Source organism: Eschrichtius robustus, chromosome 2, assembly GCF_028021215.1.
Source record: "Eschrichtius robustus isolate mEscRob2 chromosome 2, mEscRob2.pri, whole genome shotgun sequence".
NCBI lineage: Eukaryota > Metazoa > Chordata > Mammalia > Artiodactyla > Eschrichtiidae > Eschrichtius > Eschrichtius robustus.
The window spans coordinates 176,898,152-176,912,582 of NC_090825.1; the positions used below are offsets into that span (position 1 = coordinate 176,898,152).

Sequence of the window (14,431 nt, forward strand, 5' to 3'; positions counted from 1 at the left end):
GCAGTGCAGCCAAAAATAAAAAAATAAAATAAAGTAAAATACAACACAAATGAGCTTATCTACGAAACAGACACCGACTCACAGACAAAGAGAACAGACCTGTGGTTGCCAAGGGAAGGGGGTGGAGGTGGGAAGGAGTAGGAGTTTGGGGTTAGCAGATGCAAACTATTATATATAGGATGCATAAACAAGGTCCTACTGTCTAGCACAGGGAACTATATTCAATATCCTGTGATAAACCATAATGGAAGAGAATATGAAGAAGAGTATATATATACTTATAACCAAATCACTTTGCTGTACAGCAGAAATTAACAACTCTACTTCAATAAAAATAAAAAAATAATAATAATAATAAAATAGAGTAGCCAATTCACCATCTATGGCTTCTAAAAAGGCAGAGTTAAGTAGAGGATCATTTTGGTGGTTAGAGAATGAGTCAGGTGTCACGCCTGAATATTGTTTCGAAGTTTTCTCGAAGCCCTCAAAGTAATCCGGGATTGATTCCTCTGGTCTTTGTCTACATTGCTGAATCTTTGACCAGTCTAAGGCTTTGGGGAAAAGCCCTGGGATAAGTCTGAGTAATTTACCAGACAAATGCCTGCATTCAGCTCCAGTCTGCGGGCTACGTAGATGGAAATTCTCTAATCGTCTTTCAGCCTGCTATCTCTATCCACTCCTGTGCTTCACTTTCAGAAACTAACAGCTATATTAATTGATATAGATCTGCAAAGCTGGGCTCATAGGTTCGGATGGTTAACTCAAACTCCTGAGCAAATCCCGATGGATCTTGACTAGCTTTGGGAAATTCCTTAGCTAAAGCTCTAAGTTCTGCTCTGGTCCAAGGGTGTGCACCTGAGCACCAAGGACAGTTCACCTCTCCCTGTAACAGGTTTCTCCATAAAGGGAGCTATGATTGCTTCTGATTTTCTCTTCCTTTGCTGGGAAAGGGGAAGCAGCAGGAGGTGAGGTTGATGGGAGGAAGAGAGAGAGAGAGAGAGAGAGAGATAGCCTCGGGATCAGGCATTTCAGATAAAAGAGGGAGAGACAGAGTTAAGGCTAGTGGCTTTTTAAATTCCAGTATACATCTCAGCTATGTGGGGCCAGTATCCTGGGCTTTCTCATCCTGAGTCTCCTCAGGGTGCATCATTGGAGGTGGGGGGGGTGGCTGCAGAGGCTGACAGCTTGATGGGGGACATCCTGTCTCCACCTTGAGTTCCCTCGGGGCTCACCTTTGGGGGTGGCTGTCACGTGATGGCTGCAACATCCTTTGTTTACTGATAGGGCAGGCAGCATTTTTATTTTTTATATTTTTATTTTTATTTTTGGCTGCCCCACGGGGCTTTGGGATCTTAGTTCCCCGAACAGGGATTGAACCCGGGCCCCCCAGCAGTGAAAGCACCGAGTCCTAACCACTGGACCACCAGGGAAGTCCCAGCAGGTAGCATTTTTAATTCACAAAGAGTTGAAAACAAGACCTCCTGCCAACCCAGAAAACCTCTCGAAAACACAGAAAAGAAAGAAAACAGATATAGAGTCATAGGTGTAGAAAACAAACTTATGGTTACCAGGGGGAGAAAGGGGGGAGGGATAAATTGGGAGATTGGGATTGACATATACACACTACTATATATAAAATAGATAACTAGGGCTTCCCTGGTGGTGCAGTGGTTGAGAATCTGCCTGCCAATGCAGGGGACACGGGTTCGAGCCCTGGTCTGGGAGGATCCCACATGCCGCGGAGCGGCTGGGCCCGTGAGCCACAACTACTGAGCCTGCGTATCTGGAGCCTGTGCTCCGCAGCAAGAGAGGCTGCGATAGTGAGAGGCCCGCGCACCGCGATGAAGAGTGGCCCCCGCTTGCCGCAACTAGAGAAAGCCCTCGCACAGAAACGAAGACCCAGCACACCCAAAAATCAATCAATCAATAAATAAATTTATAAAAAAAAAGTGATAACTAATAAGGACCTACTGTATAGCACAGGGAACTCTGCTCAATATTCTGTAATGACCTATATGGAAAAAAATTCTAAAAAAGAGTGGATATATGTATATGTATAACTTATTTGCTGTACAGCAGAAACTAACACAGCATTGTGAATCAACTATACTCCAATAAAAATTAAAAAAAAAAAAAAGAAAACTTTTATTCTTGACAGCACTAAGCCAAAATGTGAGGCACATAGCAGGCAATCCGCTAAGAGGTTGCAAAAACAGAAAAATATTTCGTCCCCTTTTGGAGCCAAATGGATGCAACTCATGAATACCTGTTCTCAAGATAAGCCATAACCAGTCCTCAGGTGAGAGACCCCGAGAGCATCAGTCACGCTTAGTTCAAATTCACTCCTCCTGGTAATTGGGTGACCGTCTGTGTAAGTTAACTTATTTTATTCAAAGGCAAACCCACTTTTACCTTTAGGACAGGAGGGAGTTTTGCACAGAGGGGCACGGGCTCCCCTGACAACTGCATTTCAGGGAGAAGGCTCTCAGGTCCTCCCGAAAGGCTCCCGGGTGGTAAAGCTGGCAAGAGCCTTATTTAGTTTTTAAAAAGGTTTATTTACATTTCAAAGGACAGAGAAAGAATTTATCCCACCACACGTTCTCTAAAGAAAATGCTCTACAAAAAGGAGGAGGGATAAATCTCTTTCCTTATTTTCAACAGGGAGAGTTAGGGCTCTTGTTCTCAGTTTGATTTGCCCTTATATCTGTTAAAAAAAAAAAAAACCATGGCTAAGTTTCAAGGGACCGGAATGAAAGATTTTAGAAGCTCTTCCAAACCAAGATTGGAATCAAAACTGGGAGGTGGTGACCTAATATGGTGAAGAAAATATTGGAAAACTGGATATTGTTTCATGCTTAAAATCGCTTTTGAAATATTATGGAGAAGTACAATATGTGGCACTCAGAAAAGAATGCACTAAATGTTGTACGCTATGTTTAATCATTTTAAGTTAAAAAAATCGTGTTCAGATTGTGAATGAAAAATGTTGCCTGCCATATCAGCAAACAAAGGGTGCTGTGGCCATAAAGCCATCAGCCACTACCAGCCCTACCCCGCCGCCCCCCAGCCCCGACAGTGAGCCAGGAGGGAACTCAGGATGGAGACAAAGGGGCTGCTGCCTGCCATGCCCTCGGTCACTGCAGCCACCCCCCAAAACGGTGCACCCTGGGGGCGGTGGCGGGGGGTCTCAGGATGAGAAAGAACAAGATACTGGTCCTAGACAGTCAAGGTGCACAGCAAAGGAATGATTTCAATGAGCCCAGACTCTTGCATCTTCACATACCCAGAAAAGTGCTAAATTCGTTAACTTGAGATGTCTGGATTTCTTTTTTTTTTTTTTTTTCCTTTTAATTTATGTTTTTGTATGTTGGCCACACCAAGTGGCATGCGGGATGCTTCCCGGACCAGGAATCGAACCCATGCCTCTGCAGTGAAAGGTCCAAATCCTAACCACTAGGCCACCAGGGAACTCCCTGGTTTTCTTTAATTAACAGTAATCTTTTTGCCATTCCAACTACCTGGGTTTTGTTGCAAAACTTCTCTATATCCTGGTTCCTCCCTTACCTCTTTGGAGCGGTCCCTCAGAGCGATCTGAGAAGCTGTCTTCTGGGCTTGAGTCCTCAGAACATCTGCCAAATAAAACATAATTCTCAACATTTAGATTGTGCATTTTTCTTCCGTCGCCAAGCTTAAGGAATAAATAATAAACGGGCACCGTAGACTGGGCACCCACACTTATGAACAGACTGAGGCAGCTCCTGGTCTTTTGAGGGTGCCCCACTCTGACTGCTACTCCCCCAGCCCCCAGCTGTCACCACCACCCTGAATTTTGTGGTAATTCTTCATAACTTGTATCATATATTATTTATTACTAAGCAGGGTTGGGTGTAATTCTGCCTCCTTTGAAATTTCAGAAACTATTCCTGGAATTACCCCGAAAAGCCTTTCCTGTGGTGTGTGTGTGTCTATGTGTTATTACCAGGCTCTGTTCAACCAAGTGTGTGCAGTTTCTTTTCTTTTTTTAAAATAATTAATTAATTAATTTTATTTTTGGCCGCGTTGGGTCTTCATTGCTGCGCGCGGGCTTTCTCTAGTTGCAGAGAGCGGTGGGCTACTCTTCCTTGTGGTGCGCGGGCTTCTCATTGCGGTGGCTTCTCTTGTTGCGGAGCACGGGCTCTAGACACGTGGGCTTCAGTAGTTGTGGCGCGCGGGCTTCTGTAGTTGTGGTGCACGGGCTTAGCTGCTCCACGTCATGGGGGATCTTCCCGGACCAGGTCTCGAACCCGTGTCCCCTGCATTGGCAGGCAAAGTCTCAACCACTGCGCTACCAGGGAAGTCCCTGTGTATAGTTTCTTAAGCTCACCTAGTGTTTCCCTCAGAGAAAACTGCACCCAAACAAATGTGAAATTCATGTTATGCTCAACTCGCTCCCTTATATGGAAGTCATCTTGTACCCCATCTGTGCTCAAAACGCAGGTGTTCAGGCAGCCCTGACAGTGCCTGTCCTGGACTAAGAATGGTGCCTGCCCCACCAGTAAACAAAGGATGCTGGGGCTGGCCAACCAGCAGCCCCTGCAGCCGCCCTCAGCGGTGCACCCTGGGGCGATTCAGGATGGAGAAAAGCAGAATACTGGCGCTAGATGGTTAAGGTGCATAGCAAAGGAATGATTTCAATCAGCCCAGACTAAAACAGAATAGAGGGACTTCCCTGGTGGTCCAGTGGGTAAGACTCCACGCTCCCAAGGCAGGGGGCCCGGGTTCGAGCCCTGGTCTGGGAAGATCCCAAATACCGCGGAGCAACTAGGCCCGTGAGCCACAACTACTGGGCCTGCGCGTCTGGAGCTTGTGCTCGGCAACAGGAGAGGCCGCGACAGTGAGGGGCCCGCGCACCGCGATGAAGAGGGGCCCCCGCTCGCCGCAACTAGAGAAGGCCCTCGCGCAGAAACGAAGACCCAACACAGCCAAAAATAAATAAATAAATAAAGAAGCTTTCATTTTAAAAAACAAAAAAAGAAGACTCATACAGGGACTTCCCTGGTGGCTCAGTGGTTAAGATTCTGCCTGCCAACGCAGGGGACACGGGTTTGAGCCCTGGTCTGGGAAGATCCCACATGCCGCGGAGCAACTAAGCCCATGTGCCACAACTACTGAGCCCACACGCCGCAACTACTGAGGCTGCGTGCCGCAACTACTGAAGCCTGCGTGCCTGTGCGCCACAACAAGAGAAGCCACTGCAATGAGCAGCCCGCACACTGCAACGAAGAGTAGCCCCTGCTCGCCACAACTAGGGAAAGCCCATGTGCAGCAACGAAGACCCAATGCAACCAAAAATAATAATAATAAAATAAAATAAAAATAATTTTAAAAAATTAAAAAAAAAAAAAAAACCATCCGGAACAGGCAAATCTACAGAGTGCATCTGTGGTTGTCAGGGGCTGGGGAAGTAGGGTGGGGACTGACTACTAATGGGCAGGGGGTCTTATTTTGGGGGTGATGAGAATGTTCTGGAAATAGAACAGCGGTGATGGCTGCACAACCCTGTGAATATACTATAAACAAGTGAATTGGACAGTTTAAAATGGTGACTTTTATCATATGTGAATTATATCTCAACTTTAAAATGTTAGAAAGAAAGAAAGAAACGGCTGGACAAAGGTGAGTAAAACCAGGCAAACCCCATAGAGATATCTTAAAACATGGGCCCCAAAATGTGAAGGGAAATGTGGGGAAGCAGCATCCACCACTGGGTAGAGAACAGGGCTGGTGTTGACCTCCGAGGGGTCTGCTGATGTTGGCAACAAAGGGTAGAAATGGCAAATACTTTTTTTTTTTTTAATTTAATTTTTTTAATTTAGTTTTTCCTCCAGGTGCCCTGGAGAATTTTTCCATCCAGAGTCCCTGACTCTTCTTGGTCCCACTGGGAGATCCTGGGAGGTCTGTGGGGCTTCCTGATCGCACAGGAAGATGCGGGATGGATGGTGTAGGAGGACGCAGCCCCGAACTACAAATCCTTCCCGCAGACTGGAGCTGATACTGCCGTCTCCAGGGCTCCGAGGATTGGCAAATGTGACTCTAGACCTGCCAATGGGGACCCAAACTTCTCTGGACACAAGTGATGGTTTTCACGGGACCAAATCCCCCAGCCGCCCTCACCCTGCACGCCAAGGGGATCAGAAAACAGGAGGTCGAGTCACTGCTGGGGACACGTGGCCGCCTAGGGAGGGCTCTTCACTGAGGACAGGTCCCGGTGCTGTTGCCACGGCTCCCGAATCTGGGGAAGACTCCAGCAAGAGCAGAAGCCAAATAAACACACCTTGCCTTAAGGTGTGAACCTGCCTGTTCTCACCCAGGTGAGCTTGCCCCTGGACACGGGGACATGTCAGGCGACCTCTGGGATTGTTACCACTGGGGGGGCTCCCGGCATCGAGGGGGCGGGGCCAGGGATGCCACTCCAAACCCCGCAGCGCCCAGGACGGCCCCCATGTCAGCAGTGCCGGGGAGCCCTGGCCCAGGGAACGTGGAGGAGTGGACGGTGTTACCAAGCAAGGCCCGGTCTCCAGCATCATTTCTCCGTGGACATTCCTTTGGGAAGGATTCGGCAACACCCACCCCTCAGGGTGAAGTCCACGGCCACATCCTCAAACACTCCTGAGTCCTACGCCACCCCACACGCCTACGGGGCTGGCTGAGGAGGGGAACCAGCACACGCAGCGTTGTTCTGAGCTCGCCCTCCAACCTGGCCGGCACTGTGGGCGCCTGACGGTGATCGCCTACCAGCTGGAGGTTCCAGAATCTCTCTGATGCAGGTCTGGAGGCTGAACGTGGCTCTCTGCTGTCAGACCAGCTCATCCCACCTCACCCGGACCTGTCCCGGGTCCACACAGGCCCAGGCCCACTGAGGGCACGGAGGGACCACCCAGGGAACAAGTCAACATTCCCCCACGGGGACCGCGAGTTCTTGGGACGTTGGTGCCTCACAGCTCCTTCTGTGTCCCCACAGGACTTCAGGGCATGCAGCAACTAGTCGGCTAAAAAGAGGTGTGAGAGAGACCCCGTGTGTCAGGGCAGCCCCTCCAGCCCCTAAGAGGCCCAGGGACTTGAGGGAAACCGGAGCCCGGCCTTGGCTGGCTGCCGACTCCAGCCCGGGGAGGAGAGGCGTCCACCCTTGAGAAAATGGAAAGTCCTGGGACTTCCCTGGCGGTCCAGTGGTTAAGTCTGTGCCTTCCAGTGCAGGGGGTGTGGGTTCGATACCTGGTCGGGGAGCTAAGATCCCACATGCCTCGCGGCCAAAAAACCAAAACATAAAAACAGAAGCAACAGTGTAACAAATTCAATGAAGACTTCAAAAGTGGTCCACATGAAAAAAATCTTAAAAAAAAGAAAATGGAAAGTCCTTCTGAAGGAGGAGGGATTTTCCACTCATTCACTTACAACCAACTCATCAGAAGCCCAGCAAACATCCCATCTTCTACTGGGTTGCCCTCATGCAGAGGACAAGATCCTGAGCAGGCAGGGCTGGAGGGAGTTGGGGAGACAGAGGCCAGGTGACCCCACACATCCCCAAGTCCTCCAGACCACCACACTCCTACCCCCAGAGACCTGTGGCCTCATCACACCCAGGGCCCACCCACACAGCCCATGGAAGGGGTGACAATATCCCCGGCGTGCACGGGAGGAGACCAGCTCAGAGAGATCGGTTGTTTAAGGGGGCAAATGAACTTTCGAGTGGGGTTCTGGAGTTGCACCCTCAGAAAATGCCCTCCCCAACTCAGACATCAGCCAGCTGGGTGCCTGGGCCTCCATCTGGCCAGCCTCTGGCAGGACCATGCAGCATCCCCACCGAGGGAAGGTGCCCACACCAAGACCAGGGACTCACCTCACTCGGGGTGCCAGTCAGCAGCTGCCATCTGGTGAGAACATCCGTACCACTGTTGCTGGGCTCAGCAGCAGCAATGCCAGAATGTTCCCCTTCATGGCCCTGTGGCCTCTCAGGGAATGGTGGTTTCTGGGTCCTGTCTGAGCCATCAGTCACTAACACCAGCCCCGAACTGGTCCCCATCCCAGGGGAAGAGGCTTAACATGAAAACCACCCCAAGTTTCAGATAGGGCACAGTCTTATTAATAATAAAAGACGCCACCCCTCAGCAATGATGACACACCAGATGGGCTGGGAACTTGGCACAGGTGAGTTCAGTAAATTTCATAATAATCCAGTGCCTGCTCAGGCTGCCATAACAGAATCCACAGACTGGGCACTAATCGCATCATGGGGCCCCACCCTCATGACTAATGACCTCCCAAAGGCCCCATCTCCCAACACCGTCCCACGGAAGGGAAGGAGTAGGAGTCAGCATGAACTTGGGGGGACACATTCAGTCTACAGCAGATACTAAGCGTGGATATAAAAGGATGATAAAAGCAACAGAGTTCAAAGTGGCCAAAATACTGCACTGAAGTGTCAGAGAGTAGAATGAACTTTATCAGGACCATGCAAGGCAACTATGCAGTGGTGCAAACAGGTGAGACTCCATATGGACATGGAAATTTGGCCACGTGGGAGAACAAAGGGAAGAGAGGGGGTGAACGTTCCCAGAACTGAAAGAACTCTGGACAGAGTGCTCCCTCGGGCCCCCCTCCTGGCTGCCACTGCACAGCCTCTTCTGTCTTAGGTCCTAAGTCTCTCTTTGCAATCAGGACAATGACTGCTACCCCTGATGAGCAGGACAGTTTGTCCATTCCCAAAGGCTCTTCCGCCTATTTCTGCTACCCACACTCCCCCCCCCAAGTCATCCTCTCCCCATCACCATCACCAACTTCCTCTCCGGTCTCTGTCACGTCCCCCTCCCCTGTTCACTCCCCTTCTCCCTCTGGTGCTACGTAGCACCCTCGGATCTGCATCATTCAGGGCCCCAAAGTCCCCAACAAGGACACTCCCAGCGCTCTGTCCTCCACACCCTGGACTCCTCACCGCCTAACCCTCCCCCCAACTCCCATGGCTTCTGCTCCTGCCTTGTCATCACCCGCCAGGGTCCCCCCTCTGCTGCAGGTCAAATTGTGTCCTCCAAAAAGATATGTTCAAAGCCCAACCCCTGGCACCTGAGAAGTGGGCTTTATTTGGAAACAGAGTCATGGCAGATTTCATTAGTTGAGATGAAGTCATACTGGAGTAGGGTGGGCCTTTATCTAATGACTGGTGACCTTATAAGAGGGAAACCCGACACAGACACACAAGGAAACGGCCATATGAAGGGACTTCCCTGGTGGTCCAATGGATAAGACTCTGCGCTCCCAATGCAGGGGGCCCGGCTTTGATCCCTGGTCAGGAACCAGATCCCACATGCCGCAACTAAGACCCAGTGCAGCCTAAATAAAAAAATAAATATTAAAAAAAAAGGCCACATGAAGGTGCTGGCAGAGACTGGTGTGATGGTCTACAAGCCAAGGAGCACCAAGGGATTGCCAACCACCAGAAGCTGGAGGAGACAGGAAGCATCCTCTTTCAGAGCCTTCAGACACCTGCTGACACCTTAATAAGCTCCTCTTGTTCGATGCCATCTGAGTTGGTGGTCCTTTGTTACGGCAGCCCCAGCCTAGGGGCCCTTCCTCTCAGCGCTCACCCATGCTCAGATCATTTTGATCTCAAACGAAAACTTTCAGCTGACTCCCTCTTCCCTCCTGCTATGTCTCTCTTCTGGCACCCACAGGCCACCTGAAAGGCCCTGGCGCCAGCCGAGCTCTCCCAGATGTGATCTGTACCCACCTGTGCAACTGAGACACAGCACTTCCACCTGCAACCTCAACATCCCCACAATCCATGAAAGAAAGGATTGATAGGGACTTCCCTGGTGGCGCAGTGGTTAAGACTCCACGCTCCCAATGCAGGGGGCCCGGGTTCAATACCTGGTCAAGGAACTAGATCCCACATGCATGTCGCAACTAAGAGTTCGCATGCCACAACTAAGGAGCCGGCGAGCCGCAACTAAGGAGCCCACATGCCACAACTAAGACCCAGCACAACCAAATAAATACATAAACATTTTTTTAAAAAAAGGTTTGACAAGCTGGACTTCCTGCCCTGTGACAAGTGCTGCTAAGAGAATGAGAAGACAAGCCACAGACTGGGAGAAAAAAATCCGCAAATCACACATCTGATACAGGACTTGTGTTGAAAATATACAAAGCATGCTTCAAACGCAACAATAAGGAAACAAATGACCCAATCTAAAAATGGGCAGAAGACCTAAACAGACACCTCAGCAAAGAAGATACCAATGAGCATATGAAAAGATGTTCCACATCCTGTGTCATCAGGGAAATGCAAATTAAAATGAGAAACCACTACACATCTATGAGCATGGCCAAAATCCAGAATACTGACACTACGAAGTGCTGACAAGGATGTGGAGCTACAGGAACTCTCATCCATTGCTGGTGGGAATGCAATGTGGTCCAACCACTCTGGAAGGTTGGCGATTTCACAGGTTGGTGATTTCTTACAAAACTAAACATACTCTCACCATATGATCCAGCAATGGCACTCCCTGGTATTTATCCAAAGGAGCTGAAAACTTATATCCACACAAAAACTTGCACATGGATGTTTACAGCAGCCTTATTTGTAACTGACCAAAACTGGGAGCAACAAAGATATCCTTCAGTAGGTAAATGGATAAAGTATGGTACATCCAGACAATGGAATGTTATTCAGTGATAAAGAGAAATGAGCCATCAAGCCACAAAAAGACACAGAGAAATCTCAAATGCATATTACTAAGTTAAAGAAGCCTATCTCAAAAGGCTACACACTATGATTCCAACTCTAGGACATTCTGAAAAAGGCAAAACTATGGAGACAATAAAAAGATCAGTGGTTGGACTTCCCTGGTGGTGCAGTGGTTAAGAATCCGCCTGCCACTGCAGGGGACACGGGTTCAAGCCCTGGTCCAGGAAGATCCCACATGCCGTGGAGCAACTAAGCCCATGCGCCACAACTATGGAGCCTATGCTCTAGAACCTGTGAGCCACAACTACTGAGCCCACGTGCCACAACTACTGAAGCCTGCATGACTAGAGCCCGTGCTCAGCAACAAGAGAAGCCACCTCAATGAGAAGCCTGCACACTGCAATGAAGAGTAGTCCCCGCTCGCCACAACTAGAGAAAGCCCATGCGCAGCATCGAAGACCCAATGCAGCCAAAAATTAAGAAAAAAAAAAACTTAAAAAAAAAATCAGTGGTTGCCAGGGGTTGGGGGAGGGAGGGATGAAGAGGTGGAGCACAGGGGATTTTTAGGGCAGTGACCCTATTCTGTATAATGCAATAATGATGGACACGTGCCATTATACATGTGTCGAAAACCACTGAACTGTACAAAGCCAAGGGTGAAACCTAATGTCAACTAAGAACTTTAGTTAATAATAATGTATCTGGATAAACAAGGTCCTACTGTATAGCACAGGGAACTATATTTAATATCCTGTGATAAAACATAATGGAAAAGAATATTAAAAGAAAGAATGTCTATACATGTATAACTGAGTCACTTTGCTGTACAGCAGAGACTGGCACAACATTGTAAATCAACTATACTTCAATAAAAAAATGTTAAAAATAATAATGTATCAATATCAGCTCATCAATTGTAACAAATGTACCACATGAATGCAAGGCAGGGAAACTGTGTGTGTGTGTGTGTGTGTGTGTGTGTGTGTGTGTGTGTGTGTGTGTGTGTGTGTGTGTGTGGTGGGCAAAGGGTATGTGGGAACTTTCTGTACCTTCTGCTCAAATTTTCTACAAACCTAAAACTGCTCTAAAAGATAAGGTTTATTAATTTTTAAAAATTTTAACCGATTAAGATTATATATATATCACAGAAAAAGAAAACTACAGGCCAGTATCATTGATGAAAAAGAGATGCAAGAATCCTCAACAAAATACTAGCAAACCGACTCCAACAATACATCAAAAGGATCATACACCATGATCAAGTAGGATTTATCCCAGGGATGCAAAGATTCTTCAATATCCACAAATCAATCAATGTGATACACCACATTAACAAACTGAAGAATAAAAACCATATGATCACCTCAAGAGGTGCAGAAAAAGCTCTTCATAAAATTCAACATCCATTTATGATAAAAACTCTCCAGAAAGTGGGCATAGAGGGACTATATCTCAATACAATAAAGACCATATATGACCAACCCATAGCTAACATCATACTCAATGGTGAAAAGCTGAAAGCATTTCCTCTAAATCAGGAACAAGACAAGGATGCCCACTCTCGCCACTTTTATTCGACATAGTTTTGGAATTCCTAGCCACAGCAATCAGAGAAGACAAAGTAATAAAAGTAGTGCAAATTAGAAAAGAAGAAGTAGAAGTAAAACTGTCACTGTTTGCAGACGACATGATACTATATGTACAAAATCCTAAAGATGCCACCAGAGAATTACTAGAACTCATTAATGAATTAGGCAAAGTTGTGGGATACAAAATTAATATACAGAAATTGCATTTCTATACACTAACAATGAAATAGCAGAAAGAGAAATTAAGGAAACAATCCCATTTACCACTGCATCGAAAAGAATGAAATACCTAGGAATAAACCTACCTAAGGAAGCAAAAGACTTGTACTCTGAAAACTATAAGATACTGATGAAAGAAATCAAAGAGGACAGAAACAGATGGAGAGATATACCATGTTCTTGGATTGGAAGAATCAGTATTGTTAAAATGACCATACTACCCAAGGCAATCTATAGATTCAATGCAATCTCTATCAAATTACCAATGGCATTTTTCACAGAACTAGAACAAAACTTTTAAAATTTGTATGGAAACACAAAAGATCCCAAAAAACCAAAGCAATCTTGAGAAAGAAAAACAGAGCTGGAGGAATCAGGCTCCCTGACTTCAGACCATACTACAAAGCTACAGTCATCAAAACAGTATGGGAAGGGCACAAAGACAGAAACATTAAATCAATGGAACAGGATAGAAAGCCCAGAAATAAACCCATGCACTTATGGTCAATTAATCTACAACAAAGGAGGCAAGAATATACAATGGAGAAAAGACAGTCCCTTCAACAAGTGGTGCTGGGAAAACTGGACATCTACACATAAAAGAATCGAATTAGAACATTCTCTAACACCATGTACAAAATAAACTCAAAATGGATTAAAGATCTAAATGTAAGACCAGATACTATAAAACTCCTAGAGGAAAACAGGCAGAACACTCTTTGACATAAATCACAACAATATTTTTTTGGATCTCTGTCCTAGAGTAATAGAAATAAAAATAAACAAATGGGACCTAATTAAACTTAAAAGCTTTTGCTCAGCAAAGGAAATCATGAACAAAATGAAAAGACAACCTACAGAATGGGAGAAAATATTTGCAAATGATGTGACCCAGAAGGGATTAATTTCCAAAATATCCAAACAGCTCATACAGCTCTCTATATAAAAAAAATAAAAATAAAAAAATAGGCAGAAGATCTAAAGAGACATTTCTCCAAAGAAGATGTACAGATGGCCAAAAAGCACACAAAAAGATGCTCAACATCACTAATTATTAGAGAAATGCAAATCAAAACTACAATGAGATATCACTTCACACCAGTCAGAATGGCCATCATCAAAAAGTCTACCAATAATAAATGCTAGAGAGGGTGTGGAGAAAAGGGAACCCTCCTATGTTGTTGGTAGGAATATAAATTGGTGCAGCCACTATGGAAAACAGTATGGAGGGTCCTTTAAAAAGTAAAAATAGAGTTACCATGTGATCCAACAATCCTGCTCCTGGGTATATATCCAGACAAAACCATAATTTGAAAAGATACACATACCCCAATGTTCATAGCAGCACTATTTACAATAGCCAAGACATGGAAGCAACCTAAGTGTCCCTCTACACATGAATGGATAAAGAAGATGCAGTACATATATACAATGGAATACTACTCAGCCATAAAAAAGAATGAAATATTGGCATTTGCAGCAACATGGATGGACCTAGAGATTATCATGCTAAGTGAAGGAAGTCAGACAGAGAAAGACAAATATCATATGATATTGCTTATATGTGGAATCTAAAAAAAAAAAAAAAGAGACACAAATGAACTTACTTACAAAACAGAAACAGACTCACAGACATAGAAAACAAACTTATGGTTACCAAAGGGGAAGGTGGGGAGGAATAAATTAGGAGTTTGTGATTAAAATACATATACTACTGTATATAAAATAGATAACCAATAAGGTCCTACTGAAGAGCACAGGGAACTATACTCAATATCTTGTAATAATCTATAATGGAAAATAATCTTAAAAAGAATAGATATATATGTATATGTATAACTGAATCACTTTACCATATACCTGAAACTACACAACATTGTAAATCAACTATATTTCAACA

At 46.0% G+C, this 14,431-nt stretch overlaps 1 long non-coding RNA gene across 1 annotated transcript in view; it reads right to left on the reverse strand.

Moving 5' to 3' along the window:
• Positions 1-14,431, reverse strand: part of LOC137760202 (uncharacterized) — a 29,350-nt gene that overhangs the window by 5,104 nt on the left and 9,815 nt on the right. The window contains exons 2-3 of the long non-coding RNA XR_011073252.1: positions 7,877-8,073; positions 3,565-3,629 (exon numbers count right to left, since the gene is read on the reverse strand). This is a non-coding gene — a long non-coding RNA (uncharacterized lncRNA). The remainder of the gene's footprint in view (positions 1-3,564; positions 3,630-7,876; positions 8,074-14,431) is intronic.